The following is a 20396-nucleotide window of genomic DNA, read 5'->3' on the forward strand; positions in this document are numbered from 1 at the left end:
GTTCCCAAAATAATATCTGTAGTATTCTAGAGGCCTAAATACTTTGGGAAATATTCAAATCCTTCTGGAAAGAACACTTCCATGAACTACAAATAGTTCTTTAAAATACAGTCTGAGTGATACAAGTTTTGATGCATGTCAAGTACTGAAGAAAATGCCACCTGTTCTGAACAGACACCACACACATTAAATGATTATGGCATAAATTTTATTTATTTACATACTTTCAATAAATTAAAATTATTTTTACTTCTCTTCAAACTGCGGTCATTTGAAGATGAATGGCCCCACAAGCTCATATATTTGAATAACTTGGTCCCTAGTTGGTAGAACTGATCGGGAAAGATTAGGTGGTGTGGTCTTGTTGAAGAAGGTGTGACACTTGAGATGGGCTTTCAGGTTTCCAAAGAGCCATTCTGAGTCTCCCTCTCTCTGTCCTAAGGTTGTGTCTCAACATGTAAACTCTCAGCTACTGCTCTAGCACCATGGCTGCCTGATGCCATGCTCCCTGCCATGATGGTCATGGATGCTAATCCTCTGAAACTGTAAGCCCCAGTAAACTCTTTTATAGTGTTTTGTCGTAGCAACAGAAAAGTAACTACGACAAGAATTATTCATGGTTTTACAAAATGTATGTGAACTTTAAATATAAGGTTTTCAAATAGTTTAAGGAATATGTTTGCTTCTTCAGAATTATTCAGGTTTTTTCCAGTCATAAGAAACATGTTCTAGTTGTGAATGAAGCTATCCTGCCAAGATCAAGTCTTAACCTGCTGCACTACAGCAGACTACTACTCACTGGTGACTAAGCCTTCAAATATATGAGCCTATGGGGGGCATTTTTATTCAAACCATCACAGCCAGTTTTTTAAATAAAATGCTTTGCTTAGTTTTTTCTTAAGATTCCTCCTATCATCATGTTGTATTTTTGTTCATCTTCTGTATTATGTTCTCTCATATTCTTTTTACTTTCAAACCTTCTATTTTTATATTTAAAATTTCCCCATTTCTCTTCAACAGTAATTGTTTCATTCACTATCTTTTCTAATTGAGTCATTTTCCAACTTTCTACTGAGTTCTATCACCTCAATTCTACATTTTCATAATTAATGATGACTGTGATGGTCTTGTGTCTTATTTATTTTCTTAATTTTCTTTTGCAGACAAATAGTAGGTTATAATTATATGTTTTGTGGTCTCTGTCTATTGTGATAAGAACTATTAGTCTTTGCCTTACTTTCTCATTAAACACACACACACACACACACACACACACACACGGAATTGGATTATAATCTTTAAACCCTGAAGGTATGGTTCAGAATAGCTTCTTATTTTAGAGTCTTTTTTTTTTTGCTACTTTTTGTAATCTTGAACATGTGATGTTTGCCTTTTGAGGTCCAAGTTTTCAAACACATGAGCCTTTACTCACATATAAATCACAACAGTAGTGTATTTGTCTATGTGTAACCTGAGACAACAAGAAATATTGTTTTCATAGCTCTGTAGACCAGAAGCCCCAAGTCAAGAAATCAGTGGTACCCAGTTTTGGCCCTCTTAGCTTCCTGCATCTCCATTTTTGTGGTCAAATTGCCTTCTCCTGTCCTACGTTTTACTCTGGATAATTCCTTTATATACGCATGTTACTAGACCTAGATAATATAGGATGATCTCTTCATTTCAGGATTCTTCTAAAAATTAAGAATACACTCCAGCAGCCGGGCGGTGGTGGCGCACGCCTTTTATCCCAGCACTCGGGAGGCAGAGGCAGGCGGATCTCTGTGAGTTCGAGACCAGCCTGGTCTACAAGAGCTAGTTCCAGGACAGGCTCCAAAACCACAGAGAAACCCTGTCTCGAAAAAACAAAAACAAAAAACAAACAAAAAAAAAGAATACACTCCAGCATTCTAGATTAGGGTGTAGACAAATTTTAGGGGTTACCTTTCATTGTATGACAAGTAATTTTTTGGACAACTTTAGTTTCCACCTCTGACAATCTTCCTAGATTAGCACAGTCCCTTATTTCATGCTGCTCTCATTTCTCTTCATTTTTTTCTTTAAAAGATCTACTTACAAAGGTAAGAAAGCTGCCAGGATCAAGTCTTGACCTGCTGCACTACAGCAGACTATGGAATACAGGATTTCACAATCATTTCACTTTCTTACCTTTGTAAGTAGATCTTTTAAAGAGAATTGACTTTGAAGAGAAGTTACAGAAGGCACATGTGGATCATGTGAATCCGAATCTTAAACGCATTCTGGTCCTATTACCCTCCAAACATTTTCCTACAGAAATTTTAATGCAAAGGGAAGATATTATCTTAGAATGGATCTTTTTACCACATAAACCAAGTAAAAAATTAAAAACTTATATGGAAAAGGTCTCTGAGTTAATTCTAAAAGGAAAAGTGATACTTTGTCAATTAGCAGCAATAGTCCCTGCAGAAATTATATTAACTTTTACTAATGATGAAATTAACGAACTATGGGAAGAAAGTGGACCCTGACAAAGAGCTTATAGTACAACTATCCCAAAAGCCTATCAAAATATCACATTTGCAACATGGTAAATTTTCATAAATCTTCACAAATGTTTGTTTCTGCTGTTCTAAAGACATATAATATGGTCTTTTTGTAGTCCTAGTCCAATTTAAAACTAGCTTTGTAGTTGGAGTGTGGCTCTCTCCTTCTCTAAACCAAAACATGATTATTAAAGTGAAATTTAAAATCTCTCTCTTGTGTCAGAAGAGTCACCTGATAGAGGACAGAAGAAAAACAAAAATTTAAGGACTATTTTATTGCTACTAATCTCATAATCCTTTAGTTTTATATTGACCCTTTGACAAGTTTTCTTAAGGTATAACATTTTTAAGAGATATACTTTAAACTTTTTGTCATGTATTAATGGTCATATAGAGTATTAACTAATTCTAGAAAAATGTTTCATCTACCTTCCTGTACATGATTTTGGTTTGAGTCTCTCCAGTTTTCTCCAGTGAACCATGAGCATACTTAACAGCAACCTTTGAAGTCTCCATAGGGAGCATGGGGCCCCACAGCGATGACGATGACTCCTCCAGGACAATGATAACACTACTAAGCTGAAAAACACCACCTAATTATTGGCTTTGGACTACAAACTGCTCAGAATAATTTCAAGGTGGCTAGCTGAGATGATCCAACCTAAAAGCTACTCTAGCCAGGACTTGAGATAAGGCCTACACTTTCCCATTACGCAAAGACTGGACAAAAAATAAAAAGATACAGCTACCTCTCCCAGGACTTGACAATTAACTCAAATTTTTCTTTTCAGGATCCCCTAAAGATACCATCACCCCCAGACAGCAGGAAGTAAATTTAAAAATACAATGTTCACATTCCCAAGAGGTGGGGTGGGTGGTGTTTGGTCATTCAATGGATTGTGGATATTTGTTATTGTTTGGGGGGTTAGTAATAAGTTATTCTTGGTAATGTGATGGAGGAAGGTCATTGGCTAATAAAGAAACTGCCTTGGCCCATTTAATACGTCAGCCTTGAGGTGGGTGGAGTAAACAGAACAGAATGCTGGTAGGAAGAGGAAGTGAGCGGAGACGCCATTTCCTCTCCTCTCTGGGACAGACCCGATGAAGCTCCGACCCAGGATGGACGTAGGCTAGAATCCTTCTCGGTAAGCTACTGTCTCGTGGCGCTACACACATTAATAGAAATGGGCCAAGCAGTGTTTAAAAGAATTCAATTTGTGTGTTGTTATTTCGGGTAAAGCTAGCCAGTGGCTGGGAGCTGGGTGGCAGGAACGCAGCCCGCAGCTCCTTCAACAGTAATGGTCAGGAAAAAAGCTAAACAAAAGAAATTAGATTTAAGGTTCTCATTTTGAAAAGAAAAAAATGGGGGGATATAGATATGATAGGACAAAAGGGTAAATATTGAATCTACTCTGAAAAAAGGGAGGATATAGAAATGATAAAAGGGTAGGCTATTGAATCTACTTCTAAAAATCAACTACTAGTTTTAGTGGTGGCGCATGCCTTTAATCCCAGCACTTGGGAGGCAGAGACAGGCGGATCTCTGTGAGTTCGAGGCCAGCCTGGTCTACAAGAGCTAGTTCCAGGACAGGCTCCAAAGCCACAGAGAAACCCTGTCTCAAAAAAAAAAAAACAAACAAACAAACAAAAAAATTTTACATTGGATTGGACTTTTGTATATTGTATATAAACTTTGTATATTGAGATTAATTCTGTTAGAACCTACTGTACATACATTTCTATTCTTTTTCAAGGTATTATAACTATATAGCTCATTTAACAATATAAGGCAAATTTCTAGTCCTTGAAAGTTATTATTACCAACTGTCTAGGATAATAAGGGAGTGCAGGTTAGTAATTAGCCACCTATTATAATCAAACTTATAGTCACATTAGGTATGTTTTCAAGGTCAAAGATATATTTTAGATATATCTTCAAATACTTCAGACATCTAGAGAACATAGCATTTAAGATATTAAAATAACTTTGATGTAGATGGGTCTTCTATCTATCTATGCTTTCATTGGTTAATTAATAAAGAAAACTGCTTGGCCTGATAGGGCAGAATTTAGATAGGTGGAGTAGACCGAACAGAATGCTGGGAAGAAGGCAATGAGGCAGACGATATAGCTCTCCTCTCCAAGATGGACACAGGTTAAGATCCTTCCTGGTAAGCCACCACCTCGTGGTGCTACACAGATTGTTAGAAATGGGTTAATCAAGATGTGAGAATTAGCTAGTAAGAGGCTAGAGCTAATGGGCCAAGCAGTGTTTAAAAAAATACAGTTTCCGTGTAATTATTTCGGGTAAAGCTAGCTGGGAGCCAGGCGGTGGGAAGCGGCCCACAGCTCCTTCTACATAACTTAGGTTCTTTTTATGACAATGAGGCATGTCTGCCCCTGGAAGTACCATTCTACTTAATTAGGTATGTTTTCAAGGTCAAAGTTATATTTTAGATACATCTTCAAACACTTCAGAGATCTAGAAAACATAGCATTTAAGATGTTAAAATAACCTAGGCTCTTTTTATGACAATGAGGCAGGTCTGTCCCCGGCAGTACCATTCTACTTCAGAGAAGATAAAGGCATTGAAGAAACTCCACAAGAAGTTTACTTTCTTTGTGGCAAAAGTAAGCCATGGAGCAAGAAAATATCCTTGCTTTGACTGCTGACAGTATGCTGTCCTAATAGAACAAGCAGGACACAAAAGAAAGTGACACCAAACATTGTCAAGACAAGAAGGGACTGCCCTTCCCAATATCCTGCTTCACAAAAAAGTCTGTCAGATATGCTATGCCTGTAGGCTGAAGATGCATACCCCAACATTGCAGAGGAACTTTGGGTGAGAGTCCAGGAAGTCAGCTGTTTTTGTCATTTCTCACAGTTTTTGAAAATTGCTTGCTCGCTTATTCAGTTAATATTATTTCCTTCATGGGTCTCTAAGAGGATTGAAAACTAGATAGTTATAGTTTTCCTTGTTTACCAGATGCAGAAAGCAAGTTCTGATAGAAAGTAAAGGTACAAGACTTTGGACTCACCAAGATAGGATTGATATGGAGTATTTTCTCTGAATTTGTCAAATGCAAATGGACTAGACGTTGTTAATGTACTTATTGCCTGTATGCCTGTATATACTCTATACTGCTATTATATTTATTGTATATAGTTTTTCTTATATTAGTTATATATTTCTAATTTTAGATAAAAAAGAAAAAATATAGTGATATTTTATTTCTGTTTTCATAAATAAAGCTTGTCACTACAAGACAGGCAGTGGTGGCAAACACTTTTAATCCAAGGATTTGGGAGACAGAGGCAGATGGATCTCTGTAAAATCAAGGCTATCCTGAGCTAAACAAGATCAATACAGAAACAAATCCAGCTGGTGGCGCCTCACATCTTTAATCCCAATACTAGAAAGTTTTACACCTTTAATCCCAGCACTAGAGGGAATACAGTTTGGAGGAGAGAGAGGGGCTCTGGCTGCTTAGTTGCTTAGTCTATGATCACCCAGTCTTGGTAGAGGTAAGACTTCTCTAGTGGCTTGGCTGATTTGCTTTTCTGGTTGAACCCCAATATCTGTCTCTGGATTTTTATTATTTGTGCTACAGTCATGTCATAAATATGGAAGACATTTGTATGAAGAAGGGAGGGTGGCAGGAGGAGAGGGCGAGCAACCAGAGTACACTAAATACATGTATGAAATGGTCAAAGAAAACGTGTTTTTTAAAGACTGGCAAAATGGCTCAGCAGACAAATGCACTTGCCTCTAAGTCTGACAACCTAAATTCAATTCCTGGAACCTATATACAGGTAAAAAGGAGAAAACTAACTCCACAAAGTTGTCCTCTGGCTTCCACATACATGCCATGGTCAAAAAAAATTAAGTAAATATTTAAAAATTTTAATTAAGAGTTGCAAAGATGGCTTATTAGTTAACAGCGCTTGCTGCTCTTGCAGAGGACCCAGGTAAGATTCCCACAACCTACATGGTAGCTCTTTTTCATCTGCAAATCCAGTTCCAGGGGATCAGATACCCTCTTCTGACCTCCACAGGCACCAAAGATACATGTAGTGTACAGACACATACACACACAGATGAAACACCCACACATATAAATTTTAAAATTATTTTTTTCTAAAATTAAAAAAATGAAAGAGCATACCATATTCCCAAGAAATCAATACAGTACAACCACCACTTACATAAACAGTTGAACTTTAAAGAAAATAAAAATTATTTGGGAATCCAAATAAAATGAACAAGTTACTTAACAACAGAAAATCACACTGCCATTGATTTTGATAGCAATATGATATTAACAAAGCAGTGATGCTTCAGAGGCTGACACTGCTTACTATACCTAGGATATAAACAGGAAAAAAAGAAAATAGACCTAAACTATAACTCTCATAATTGCTGACAAACACAAAAACTAAATTTCTATAATCAATTAATACCTGGCTCTTCTCCTGACAGGAAGAGAAAAAGGTATTATGGATAGCATAGTGGGCATCATCAGTTAATAGGGAACAGGTCAGTGAACTCCTCCTTTCCTTCCTACCCCTGTTTGGGGTCCATTTACAATATACTGTTACCCAGCAGGTAGAGCCCAGGATGCTGCTAAACATCCTACAGTGTGTAGGACAGCTCTCCACAACGAAGAACATCCATTTCCCAACAACAAAAATCCAGGAAACTCTGGTTTAGGGAAAACAACTATTAGCTAAATAATGTGAACAGCAGTGTTAGAGAACTACTTAGCTAAAATGGTTATTTCCTATTTTTGACTACATGTTCAGTTTAGCAGAAATACACAGGTGCTAACTTCAAGCTGGGAAGTATGACACACTAGAGAAGTGGCTCTCAAACTTAGCATGTTTGAGATCAGCAGAGCACTTGATAATACTAAGCCAAATCCCAGATCCTCTAGGTTCATAGGTCTCACTGAGGCCTAAAGACTTGATTTCTCACAGGTACCCAGTGATACTGCTGCTGTGGTCTGGGCCATGCATTTTGGGAGCCACCATTCTAGATGATTTTTAATAATGAAAAAATAATTTTAAAAAGTATATTGATTGGTTTTTTGTCAACTTGATGCAACAAGAGTTGTCTCAAAAAAGCATCTTCAAATAAGAAAATATCCTCCATCAGGCTGCCTGTAAGCAATTTGTGAAATTTGTGAGACATTTTCTTGATTGATATGAGAGGGCCAAGCTCACTGGGAAGGAGCCACCCCTGGGCAGGTTGAAGAAACCGGGAGAAGCAAGCCAGGAAGCAGTGATCCTCTGTGACCACTGCTTCAGTCTTTGCTTCCATGTTCCTGCCCTGACTTCCCTTCAAGGTGGACTATAAGCTATAAAATTAAATAACTTTTTCCTTTCAAGTTGCTTTTGGCTATGGTGCTTCTCACAACAATAAAATGCAAAGTAGGACATAAAAGTAGAAAGAGCCTACAGAGTTACCACAGATGCAGAATGAGTGGAACCAGCCACAATCACAGTAGCAGTTTGCACGAATGAAGCAGCCTGTCAAACACACGTGCTCACTTCCTTCATCCATCCTCCCAATACTGATGTTGTGATAGGGATAGAAACAAAAGCAGCATAAATGTCTCCTAACTAGTTTTAAGTCAACTTGATACAAGCTATAGTCATCAGAGAGGAACCTCAATTGAGACGATGCCTCCATAAGACTGGGCAGTAGGCAAGTCTATGGGGCATTTTCTTTTCTTTTTTTCTGTATACATTTTTATTTATTTAATTGTTTTTATTGAGCTATATATTTTTCTCTGCTCCCTCCTCTTCCCCCTCCCCTTCTACCCTCTTCATTAATCCCCATGCTCCCAATTTACTCAAGAAATCTTGTCTTTTTCTACTTTCCATGTAGATTAGATCCAGGTATGTCCCTCTTAGGATCTTCTTTGCTGTCTAGGTTAACTGGGATTGTGAATTGCAGGCTATTTTTTCTTTGCTTTATGTCTAAAAGCCACTTATGAGTGAGTACATGTGATAATTGTCTTTCTAGGTCTGGGTTACCTCACTCAAAATGATGTTTTCTAGATCCATCCATTTGCCTGCAAATTTCAAGATGTTATTATTTTTCCCCACTGTGTAGTACTCCATTGTGTAAATATACCACCTTTTCTTTATCCATTCTTCGATCGAGGGGCATTTAGGTTATTTCCAGGTACTGGCTATTACAAATAATGCTGCTATGAACATAGTTAAGCACATGTCCTTGTGGTATGATTGAGCATCCTTTGGGTGTTCAGATAAGTTGTTTCCTAATTTTCTGAGAACTCACCATATTGATTTCTAAATTGGCTGTACCAGTTTGCACTCCCACCAGCAATGGCATTTTAATCAGTGATTGAGGGAGGAGGGACCAGTACATTGTGGGTGGTGTCTTCCCTGGGGGGGGGGGGGTAGGCTGAGCAAGCCACAAGAAGCAAGCCAGTAGTTAACACCCCTCAAAGCCTCTGCTTCAGCTCTTCCTTCCAGGTTCCTGCCCTGCTTGAGTTCTTGTAAGCTGAATTAACCCTTTCCTCCCCAGGTTGATTTGGTCAGAGTGTTTCAGCACAGTAACCCTAACTAAGAGCCTCTGCGTAAATACACATTACAAGAAAAGTATGAGGAACAATCTGAAAATGGTTGCCAATAGGACAAAAGAGACACAGAGAACAGTAGGCTTGGTTGCTAAATTAGAGTGCTGAACTAGAATTTCTTAAGGCTATGAGCCTGTGATTAGCATTTGCTAACTTTGGTGACAGGGTAAACATAACAAGTGTGTGCAATTAATTCATATCTGCACTACCATCACTTAGTGGAAGGGACCCAGAACAATATAGAGGTGTCAGTGTAAAATCATTTCCTTAATGCAGCATATATAATCTTTAAATAATTATCTAATTAATCTTACTCTTTTTGTTTAAAAAATTAAGTTTTCAAGACTTCAAAGCCTCCAGTTTTCTGTTGAAAGTGATGCATGAAGAACATTCATGGGCTGCCCCATGGCTTCCCTCTGCCCTAGTGTTTAGGGCATGCTTATTTTTAGGATACTCACTAAGAAACAAAAAGGATTCAAACAATTCACTCTAAAGCCAGTCAGCAAGCCATTTCTCTAACACTGAAAAGAACTGGGTTAATCATCTAAGCTGTACACTAGAGGTTAAAAAGTGAAGAGGGAAAAATATAAGACTAAATAAATGGATGTAGGACAGCTATCTTTCAAATTCTAAATTAGTGCTACTAATTATTTGCTTTCCTTTGGGAGATGCACCTATTTTAAAAGCCTCTTCAGTGATACATTAAGCCAATAAAAATTCAAGCATTTGTTACCACAATAAAGTTTGATTGTGACTGTTGCCACCCCTCTGCTGTGATAGTAAGCACCATTCAGGTGACTAAGGGACCAAAAAGGCAGTTTCCAACCTCTTCTAGTCAAGGGTGTTTGGGCCAGATCTTATACACTCCCATACCTGGCACAAGGCACAGAGCAAATAGTTATTTATCTCTACTTCACATCCGCATTCCACTCCTGTTGTCAAAAGCTGGATCTTATTACCATGTTCAGAAGCTTAAACTCTGATCTCGCTTGCTGGCCAGAACCTTGACTTTGCATTTTTTCATGGTTAAGACCAGTTTCACACTCATCACAATCCTAACTCCTCAGCTCTGAATTCTCCAGTTTCTAATATTAACATGCTAGTTTTCTTTCTTCTGTGCCAACCCTGCCCTCACTACTACATCAGTTACATGTTCACCAAAAACGTTATATCTTTGCTTCTCCCCCTATAACAAGATAAAATAGTGTCTGCTATACTGCATACCAGGTGGTGTGCTAATAAACACCTGACTTACTTTAACGTAAGCTAATTCTCACAGTTATCTTAGCAAGTGGATAGATACTATCACAGGCTACATTCTATTTCCTCTTTAGGAAGATAAAGATTCCAAAGCTATCAGTCTGCACAACTCAAAACCTATGCTTCCAATCACTACATTACACAGCCTTTGCTATAGCTGGATGTGTGGATACGTACAAACTCATGTTGGGACCCCTGGTCCCCAAAAGGGGGTGCTATTTGATGAGACCTCAGAACACTTAGGAGATAGAGCCCCATTGGCAGATGGAACACTAGAGGCCAGTCTTTAAGGGTTACAGCCATCAAGGGTTCTGGTCTAGCTACCTCTGCTCACATCTATTACCATGGTGTAGCATGTCACAATTTTCTCCACCAAAAAATGAAGCCACCCACTATTCTACCTCCACCACCATCCCACTGTACCATGAGTCAAAAACAAATCTTCTTCACTGAGTCATTTCTACCAGGTGTTTTGTCACAGCCACAAAACAAGAAAAATAACTAATAATGTACAACCAAGCTCGAACTTCTCCTTCCACTTCATTCACTCCACTCTTGCTCCTAAGCTAGGCTATGTGCCCTACTGTGGAAAGATACAAAAAGTGATAATCAGTTTGAGACAACCAAGGAAGGAAGGAAGGAAGGAAGGAAGGAAGGAAGGAAGGAAGGAAGGAACAAAGGAAGGCAGGCTGATTTGAGTATTTGTGTGTGTGTGTGTGTGTCTGTCTGAGGGGGAAGGGCAGAGTATGGTGGCACATACCTATAATATTAAGCAGCAGAGAGAATGAGAAAGATAGAAGTTCAAGGGAAGCCTGGGCTACATAGCAAGACTCTATCAAGAAAGGAAGGAAGGAAAAAAGGAGGAGCAGGGGGAGGAAGGAGGGAAGGAAAATTCATTATCTCTAGTCTCTGAAAATGAGGTTACCTGTTCTAGTTCATAAAATTCTTGTCCAATCCCACAAAGTTACAATAGGTCAAGATAGGTATGTAGCTTAATAGCAGAAAGTTTGCCTAGCATATGAGGAACTCTGGGTTTGATCCCCAGCAATTACAATGAATTTATATTCTTAAAATATTGTCATTAGTCTAGTACCCTACTCTAACCATCTAAAAGCTCAAAATTCAAAAAGAAGACAGATTCCCATGATAAGAATATTAACTATACAGCATAATGTTCCCTTTTTCCTACATAGTTTACTTAATCCTAAACCAGTCAGTAAAGAAAGAAGTGAAGTAGATGCTACCCACAAAAGATGGGATAACACAGTCACTACTATATCTGAGAACTCTGCTTACTACTACTATTTGACTAAGTGCAGGGTTTATGACCTTAGCTCATACACAGCCAAGGAGCCCTTCCTAGGAGTTCTCACTTAAGATCACACAGAAATTACTGGGACAATGTGTTTGAATTTATGAGGAACTGGTTGCTAAACAGACCTTGCTTTGATATCATAACAAAAACTAAGCTTTATATAGTTACTTATTTCTTTATTCATCAAAACCAACATTAAATCTTCAAAATGATGCCTTAAAAGATTTATAAAGTCAGAGAACCATCAAACCTGTTTATAATCACCATGCTTAGTATCACAAAAAAATCAACATATCTATTTTAATGTAACTAAAGCAAGAATACACTGCAGGCCCTGTTTACAAAATGAGGCAAAATGCTATCCCTAAGTATCTTATTAGTCTTTACATTAAATATATATATATAGTTATAGCTTATAATTGTGTAAACTGAGATGCAAGGAATGAAAGTAGTGCACTCAAAGTTATGAGCTAGTAAAGATTACAGGCAAGATTTCAACCTACAATTTCTAAGTCCATAATCTATGGCTGTGCATCCCTTCAGATCACAATCCTATTACAAGAATCAGATTAACAGTCAATCTTTTTAAAAGAAGTTCTCTGGGATGAGGATTAACTCAATGAGAGAGGACTTGCCTAGCACACACAACTGGGTTTGATCCCCAATTCCACCAACAACAGAATCTCAGTTGATATTGCCACAAAGGTTGTCAGATGGATTATTTGATATCAGTACTATAAAATTTATTTTACTGATGATTCCTGCTATGTGCCCTCTGCTATCAGCAGGGGTTTGTACTAGTTGTAAAGAGCCACAGTCCTCAACTTTATTAAACACATCAGCAAGTCAAAGAGATGACTGGCTGTGGAATGACCTCCAGCTTCCTAAAACGGAGTTGGTTTTCCAGCCAACTTTTTACCAGAGACACAAAACAGCCCTCTGACTCTCAAATACACATCACAGAATTAGCTTAAGTTTCCCTCTCCTCACACCTCACAACACTTACAGAGGACAAAACCTTCACTTACCTGGAATGGACTAACTTATAAAATACAGTAACACCTGAGGTATCATTAAATCTTAATTTTATGTAATTTACTTTGATTTTTCCCATTTTATAGTTCCATATTAAGATTATTTTGGTGTTAACATTGATGTTTTATTAGACATAGACATAAAATAATTACTATTAAATTTTCATTATAAATACATATACTAATAAGCACACACACAAACATGCACTTGTATATAGCCAATCACAACTTAAAATGTATTCCTACTGGTGAGGATACAGGCAGAAAATTATAATAATGAAGACCGTAGTTCTGTAGTACTTTGCATAGTAAATGGGATGTGTTGAAGGTCTGCTTTTGCTCCTGAGGTTGGGTGCTGAAAGTTTGAAGGTATGCAAAATGCAAAGGTGTCTAGAAGCTCTTCCCTATTAGGTTTTTAAGATAAGTTTAGGTTTGTTTTTATTTTAAGAAAATCCTTTAAAAATGTTTCTAAGACGTATTTTTGATATGTTATGGCATAACAGGAGAGATAGATCAAGCAAGAAAATGTAAGAGAAGAGCTCAGAAGGGAAGTAACAAGACAAGCAACCTTTGGGAGACAGAGACCTGAAGTCTGGCACCTATAAAAAAAGAGGTGATAAGTAACTTCTGCAGGAAAGGACAAAACTCAGCTACTGAACTACAGAAGACAAATGGACTGATGGGATCAGCCTTGAAGGAAGCACTTATTCAGAAATGCTGGCTACCAGGTACTGGTCTCAATTCTCTAGCACAACCTAATAATGCTTTATGCCTAGACTAGATTTTGTCAGGTAGCAATTAGTGGCTGGGTACTTAGAGTACTGATGGGAAAATGAAGAGAAAAATTGATATAAAAGGACAGTCAGGCTTTAATGACAAGTAAACACATTTAGACTAAAAAGTGACGAATTCAATTTCACATCTGGAAGGCCAGCAAGACATTCTAGAGGAGACACATTGTGGAACTACAACACCAGAGGGCCAGCAAAGTATCTTGGCCTGAATTTCATGGGGAAAAGGTCAGGGACAGCTACCTAAACTCCAGATTTGGAAGTGATATCATGGAGATGATGACTAAAATCCAGAGTGAATAATATGACCCACACAGAGTCCAAATAACACATAATAGTTCCTGGCATCAGCTGACAGATATGCTGGTAAATAAGGAATTGAGTTAGAAAAAATGCAATACAAACAAATCAATTATAACACTTAGAAGATCTTGAGCCAACTAAGTCAGTCTGGAAAGGCTTTGTGGAACAAGGACTCCTTCTCTCTACCCAACCCCTCACCCAGGCTTTGAGCTGGGGGTTGGGCCTTTTTAGGTACTGTGAGGAATGTGAATTCCCTTTGCTGTGTATAAACCTAAAAGAATCAAAGACAGCTACTGTGGAGACCAGCAAACCCATAATTAAGGATACACTACTAACAATACCCAAGTTATGAGCTCAGTCTAAGTGCCCCTCAATGAATAAATGGATGAAGATTCATTGTATACGTCATTTTGTGATATATGCGATATATATATACCAACCCATAAAGAAAGATGAAATTATTCTATTTGCAGGAAAATGGAACTAGAAATCATCATGCTAGTGAATTAAAACAGTCCCACAAAGACAGGTACTGCATGTTTTTTCTCATGTAATCCAGGAGATGGGAAACCTGAAAGTAAAAATGAGACTATTAGGAATATGAACTGACAGGCAGTGGGGAAAATAAGAAAAAGTAATAGGGAAATATCAAAGTGCATTCTAGCCATGTACAGAACTCTTGGTAAAATCAACATAGGCCAACTTTTTAAAAGAAAGTCAGTTTATGCAGTCATTATTGTAAAGTATCTTTTGGTGTTTATTTAATATTTATTTTTATTTTATGTATATGAATGTTTTCCCTGTATGTATGCATGTTCACATACAGGTGTACAGTGCCAGGAAAGGGCACTGGATACCCTGGAACTGGAGTTACAGACAATTGTGAGTCACCATGTAGATGCTAGGAATCAAACCAGGGTCCTCTACCAAAGCAGTAAGTGCTTTTAACCTCTTGGCCATCTCTCCAGCCCCTCTGATTTTTTTTTAAATGGTCAAAACCTATTGGGATGAGTCAGGCAGCCACTTGATTGACAGCTTGCAAAACCTTGTGCCTGATTGCCTAAAGCTATCAATAAACAAGTCCCTTCCTGGTCAGTTTTATGGCTCTGCAAGCTAAAATATTTAGTGCCAAACCTGACAAACTAAGTTCAAGCCCCAGGACCCACAAAGGAGAAAGAGAGACCCATTCTCAGAAGTAGACCTCTAACTGCCACATGTGTGCTATGACGTGTATATGCACACATGCACACATATGAAAAATAAGTAAAGGAATGTTTTTAAGAAGTCCTTTCTTTGGCAATAAGCTAACCTGTCATCATAGCAGTTGGCTACTTTGAACACTCTATGATTGTTCTGAGGAAACTCCACTCCAACTGTCAGGAACAGAAGTTCTGACTTCTGTTTCAGGAGGCTTTGCTCGGGAACAACCACTCCAATGTGCAGTGACAATAAGCCTCAGTGAACTGGGTGATTGATGTCATATACTCTGCAGTTAATCTCACTTAAGATGGGAAAAGGAGCACCTCCTCATTGTCTCATCAAAAGGCCTGTGATGGTGCTTATTGTGTATATGTAAAGTATGCTATTGGTACTAGAAGCCAGGCACTGTGAAGTAAGGCTGTGACTGGTGACAGGCTGTTCACAAGCACGTCATGCCCATATGGCTATATAAACATGCTGGGTTTTACTCTTTTCAGGCCTGTTCCAGGGGCTTCTCTCTGGTGCACTGCCCCTTGTGTTGCAACACTAGGTACCAATAAAGGTTTCTCCCAAGTGAGCTTCTATTGCCTATTTGGGGTTTTTACTACAGGTGGAGCAGACTGAGCTAAGAATACCAAGAATAGATGAACCCTTGGGCTTTCAATCCCAAGCATCCTGAAGCAGCAACTAAAACCTGCTACAGAATAACATTCAAAAGAACCCAGGCCACTCTATTTATTCAGCAGTTAGAAGATGTCTTCAGAGTTCCAGAGAGTGGCAGGGAATACAGACTAAGGAATGTGACTATAAAGGACAGCAGAATAAGAAAGACCACGTAGGGGAGGACGCAGCCAGAGTTGCTAAAAGTGGGTCTATCGGGCTGCCCAGGGTTAAGAAGCACCAACACCCAAGTTCAAGCTCTGCAAAACTAGCTGCTGAGTGCAAGGAGCCACAGGCATTCACAGCCCAAACAGTAAACCACTGACCTGAGCACCAAGCTGTAAGTAAGTCTCTGGCTTAGAAAGCATGGAGCCATGAGTCCCTAGTTTTCAAGGCTGTATAGCTTTCAAACGGGCTCTTGATTTGAAAGCTTGGTCTGTAAGCCTCTGGCACTCAAGAGCTCAGGGATATCAACACTATGGAAGCTACTTCTCTTGCCTGTTTGTGATTTCTACCCCAAAAGAACAAAGAGACCTTCAACCAGTTATCTGTGACATGAAGAACAAGAAACAACAGGACATAATAGAATGTGGGAGTTAGACAGGGATTTAGAAAGACAAATGACCTCTCTCATGGCCTTCACTTTGTGACAGTAAAGAAAGCAACTATGAAACTCGTTCAAAGTCATCCAACTGTCAGTGTGAAAGCATAATTTCCACAAAGCAAGAATCTGATTAAAACAATTACTTACTGATCCTCTAGGATCTTCCACGACTTCCTATAGAACTCTTCACTTCACACCTGCATGTTTTCCTCAAGAAAAAGTCAATTTTCTTCTTGATATTCCTCATAGTAAAATAACTATTTTAGGCAAGTTTACCATTTCTCTTAATAACATATGAAGTACCAAAATCCTAAGTAACCTATAAAAAGGGGGATTTTAAGATTAACTGAGGCATAACTGACAACATTTGTGTAAGATCAAGATATAGAATATAGTGAGGTCTTACCTCTTATAAGTAAACTGACAACTTACATACACACACACACACACACACACACACACACACACACACACACGGCCAACAGGATGCTTTGAGAAACATACACATTGTTGAGTGGATACCAGAATCAATCTAATTAACTTATCAATTAACTCACACACAATTTGACACTAGACAACCCATTGCTGTGTTCTTCCATGGGGAAAATCACATCTCCTGCTCCCAGCTTTCCTCGGTTGCCTATAGTTCTTCATGTAGGGTTGAGGCCTCACAAGCTTTTTCCTGCCCACTTTATCAGTTTCACTCCTCAGGCACCACCTAGTGGTTGGAATATGAAACTGATGTCCAATCTCCTTATCTTAGACTCAGTCTTAATCAGGCTCAGTCATCACTTTGAACACCTGAACCAGGAAACATAGCAACTGAAGAGCTTAGGTGACAGAAACAGAACCCAAATACCTGTCTTATAAAAGCAAACTGGCCCTCACTAAAGCCACATACTGAAGAAACATTAACTCTAATCCTTTTAGCATTTACAACGAATACTTGTAACATTTAGAATATTTAGCTTAAAATGAAGAGCATAGATCTAAAACAGATAAAACTAAATTCTTAACATTTCTTTTTTTAAAAAAGGGGGAAAGATCTTGGTGATCTGTTAGGCAAATGTCTCCTAAATAAGACACAGAAATACTAACTATAAAGAAAAACATCAATAAACTATGTCTCAACAAATTTAAAAGATTTTACTTTTCAAAAGATACACCTAAGAGAATTAAGAGGCAAGCCACCAGCTGGAAGAAAACACTTGGAAAGGATATCTAACAATGAGCAAAGATTCAAACAGACACATCATCAAAAAAGACTGTTCATGGCTGCTCCATTAACACACATGTCCTCCACTGGCCACTGTGAAATCCAAATTATAGCTATTATGGAACATCATTATATCTGCATTATCTTGGCTTAAAATTAAGGAGATTGTTCACACAGGCTGCCAAAAAATAGCAGTTTATCTATTTCATAAAAGTGTAATAATAGACCCTGCATACAACCCAGCCACTCTACTTCTGGTGTTTAAACAGTGAGCAAGGACAAATGAAACATGGTCTCATGTATCTCAGGTTAACCTCAAACTCACTATGTAGCTAAGACTGTCCTTGAACTACTGATCCTCCTGGTTTTAGCTCCCACATTGTAGGATCACAGTATGTGCCACCATAGCCATCTCACACAAAGATTTGTAAATTAATGTTTATAGTCACTTGTTTTTTAATACTCAAAAACTACAAAAATTCCCCCCAAACTAACCAAATGTTCATCAACTGATGAATGGCGGATAAACAAAATGTCTCACTACCATAAAATTATGAATTTCAATGAAATTATACTGAATAAAGGAAGCTGGGCAAAGAGTAGATAATCTTCACTATTCGTGTCCATAGAATCCCTCAAATTGACAACTAATCTATAGCAATAGAAAACAGATCAACAATTGTTCTGGGTAGAGGAAAAACTAGGAGATGTAAAAATCATGACAAAAGAATACAAAATAACTTCCTAGGATGACTAATTTATTTATTACCTATTCATAATAGTTTCACAGATAAGTACACATGTAAATTCTCACCAGATATAGCTTACTGGATGTCAAGTGTATCTCAAAGCTATAAAAATTAAAAAATATCCTTGACAAATGACTCATTGTATTATATCTAAAGCACTTATCCAAGAGATATGAAGACACATGTCTACATTCTAGAACAAGTAAAGCTAACCAACAGTCACAAAAAAACATGAGTGGTTGCTTAGGGTCAGGAGAAAGATTAATTGCAAAAGGATACTAGTGCAAATGTTCTATGTGTTGACTGAAATGCTGGTCAGACGAGGTATCTGTTTTTCAAAATCATTAAACTGTATGCTTAATTTATTTATTTGACGTATACTCAATAAAGCTATTTGCATAACATTTTAGGAGGGGTCGGATATCATAGCCTAGAAAACTGACCACACAAAGTTTCTGCACAGAAATTTTCCTCTGTAACAAAAGTAAAATATGTTGTACCCTGAAAACAGGTAATTTAAAGGAACAGTAAAAATCACCTTTTGCTGACCACACAACTCTGCTGTGGGACAATGGTCTTGTACCCTGTCACTTATATTGTAGTGATTTAATAAAATGCTGATTGGCCAGTAGCCAGGCAGGAAGTATAGGCGGGGCAACCAGGCAGGAAGTATAGGCAGGGCAACAAGAGCAGAAGAATTCTGGGAAGAGAAAAGGCTGAGTCTGTTGTTGTCACCCAGACACAGAGGAAGCAAGATGAGAATGCCATGCTGATAGGAGGTACCAAGCCACATGGCTAGCACAGATAAGAATTATGGGTTAATATAAGATGTAAGAGTTAGTAAGGGCTGGAAAGATAGCTCAGAAGTTAAGAGCATTGCCTGCTCTTCCAAAGGTCCTGAGTTCAATTCCCAGCAACCACATGGTGGCTCACAACCATCTGTAATGGGGTTTGGTGCCCTCTTCTGGCCTGCAGACATACACACAGAATATTGTATACATAATAAATAAATAAATATTTTTAAAATAATAGTTAATAAGGAAGCCTGAGATAATAGGCCAATCAGTTTATAATTAATGTAGACCTCTGTGGTTTCTTTGGGACTGAACGGCTGCAGGACCTGGCAGGGCAGAAACCTCTGTAGGAAGCAAGATGAGAACACCTCACTGATAAAAGGTACCAAGACACATGGCTAACACAGACAAGAATTATGGGCTAATTTAAGATGTAAGAATTAGTTAATAAGAATCCTGGGCTAATAGGCCAATCAGCTCATAATTAATGTAGACCTCTGTGTTTCTTTGGGACTGAATGGCTGCAGGACTGAGCGGGGCAGAAAACCTCCGTGACACAACTCTGTATCAAGCTACATTCATTCCCTCTAATCCTTTTGCCTATCCTACAAGTAGGTATTAATATTCCTACTTAGATTAGGCAAGGCTTGGGTTCAGAGAAGAGACACAATTTACCCAAGGTCTAATAAAGTAAGTGAATAAGCCTCAGTCTCCACATGATAAAAAAAATACTTGTGAATAATTAGGAATGACTTCTATGCCATTGAAAATTCATAAAATTTATTTGCCTGCTAAACAATGACTTCCTTGAATACAGTTATTTGTTAATGCACACCCATTTATTTATCAGGAAAAGCCTAGCATGTACATGCTTGATAAATATTTGGTATACTTCAATTTAAATTCATAAGAGTCATTATAAAGTAACCTCTAGCTGCACTACAACTCTCTTCCATTATTAACATTTCTGATTGGAAGGAAGATTAAATTATGAGGCATGTTATCAAGAAGGGCATAAGATATTTAACAATTCTGATGTAATTATCATACACTAGAATCTTATGAGGAAATGGCAGAAACAGGGACTATGAGAAACTAAGCCTCATCATTTCTCCTTGCCTCCTACTTCTGATGGCCAACATGACCTATGAAAGACACTATACAAATTAAATGTCCATGTCCAAAAATGTACAGATTTAAATGATCAATAGAGTTTGTTCAATGGTTTCATGGCCTTCATTTAGTCCCAACTTGAAGACTTAAAAGGTATGACTTTTATCACTTGTATAATAAACACTAATTCTTGATGTAAACACTAAGAAACCACTGTTAACTTCAT

At 38.0% G+C, this 20396-nt stretch overlaps 1 protein-coding gene across 2 annotated transcripts in view; it reads right to left on the reverse strand.

Annotated features, from left to right (window-relative positions):
* Ppp4r4 (protein phosphatase 4 regulatory subunit 4) overlaps window positions 1-20396 on the reverse strand; it is a 97757-nt gene that overhangs the window by 68317 nt on the left and 9044 nt on the right. The window lies entirely within an intron of this gene.

The sequence above is a fragment of the Microtus pennsylvanicus genome, chromosome 14, assembly GCF_037038515.1.
Source record: "Microtus pennsylvanicus isolate mMicPen1 chromosome 14, mMicPen1.hap1, whole genome shotgun sequence".
In the NCBI taxonomy this organism is placed as follows: domain Eukaryota; kingdom Metazoa; phylum Chordata; class Mammalia; order Rodentia; family Cricetidae; genus Microtus; species Microtus pennsylvanicus.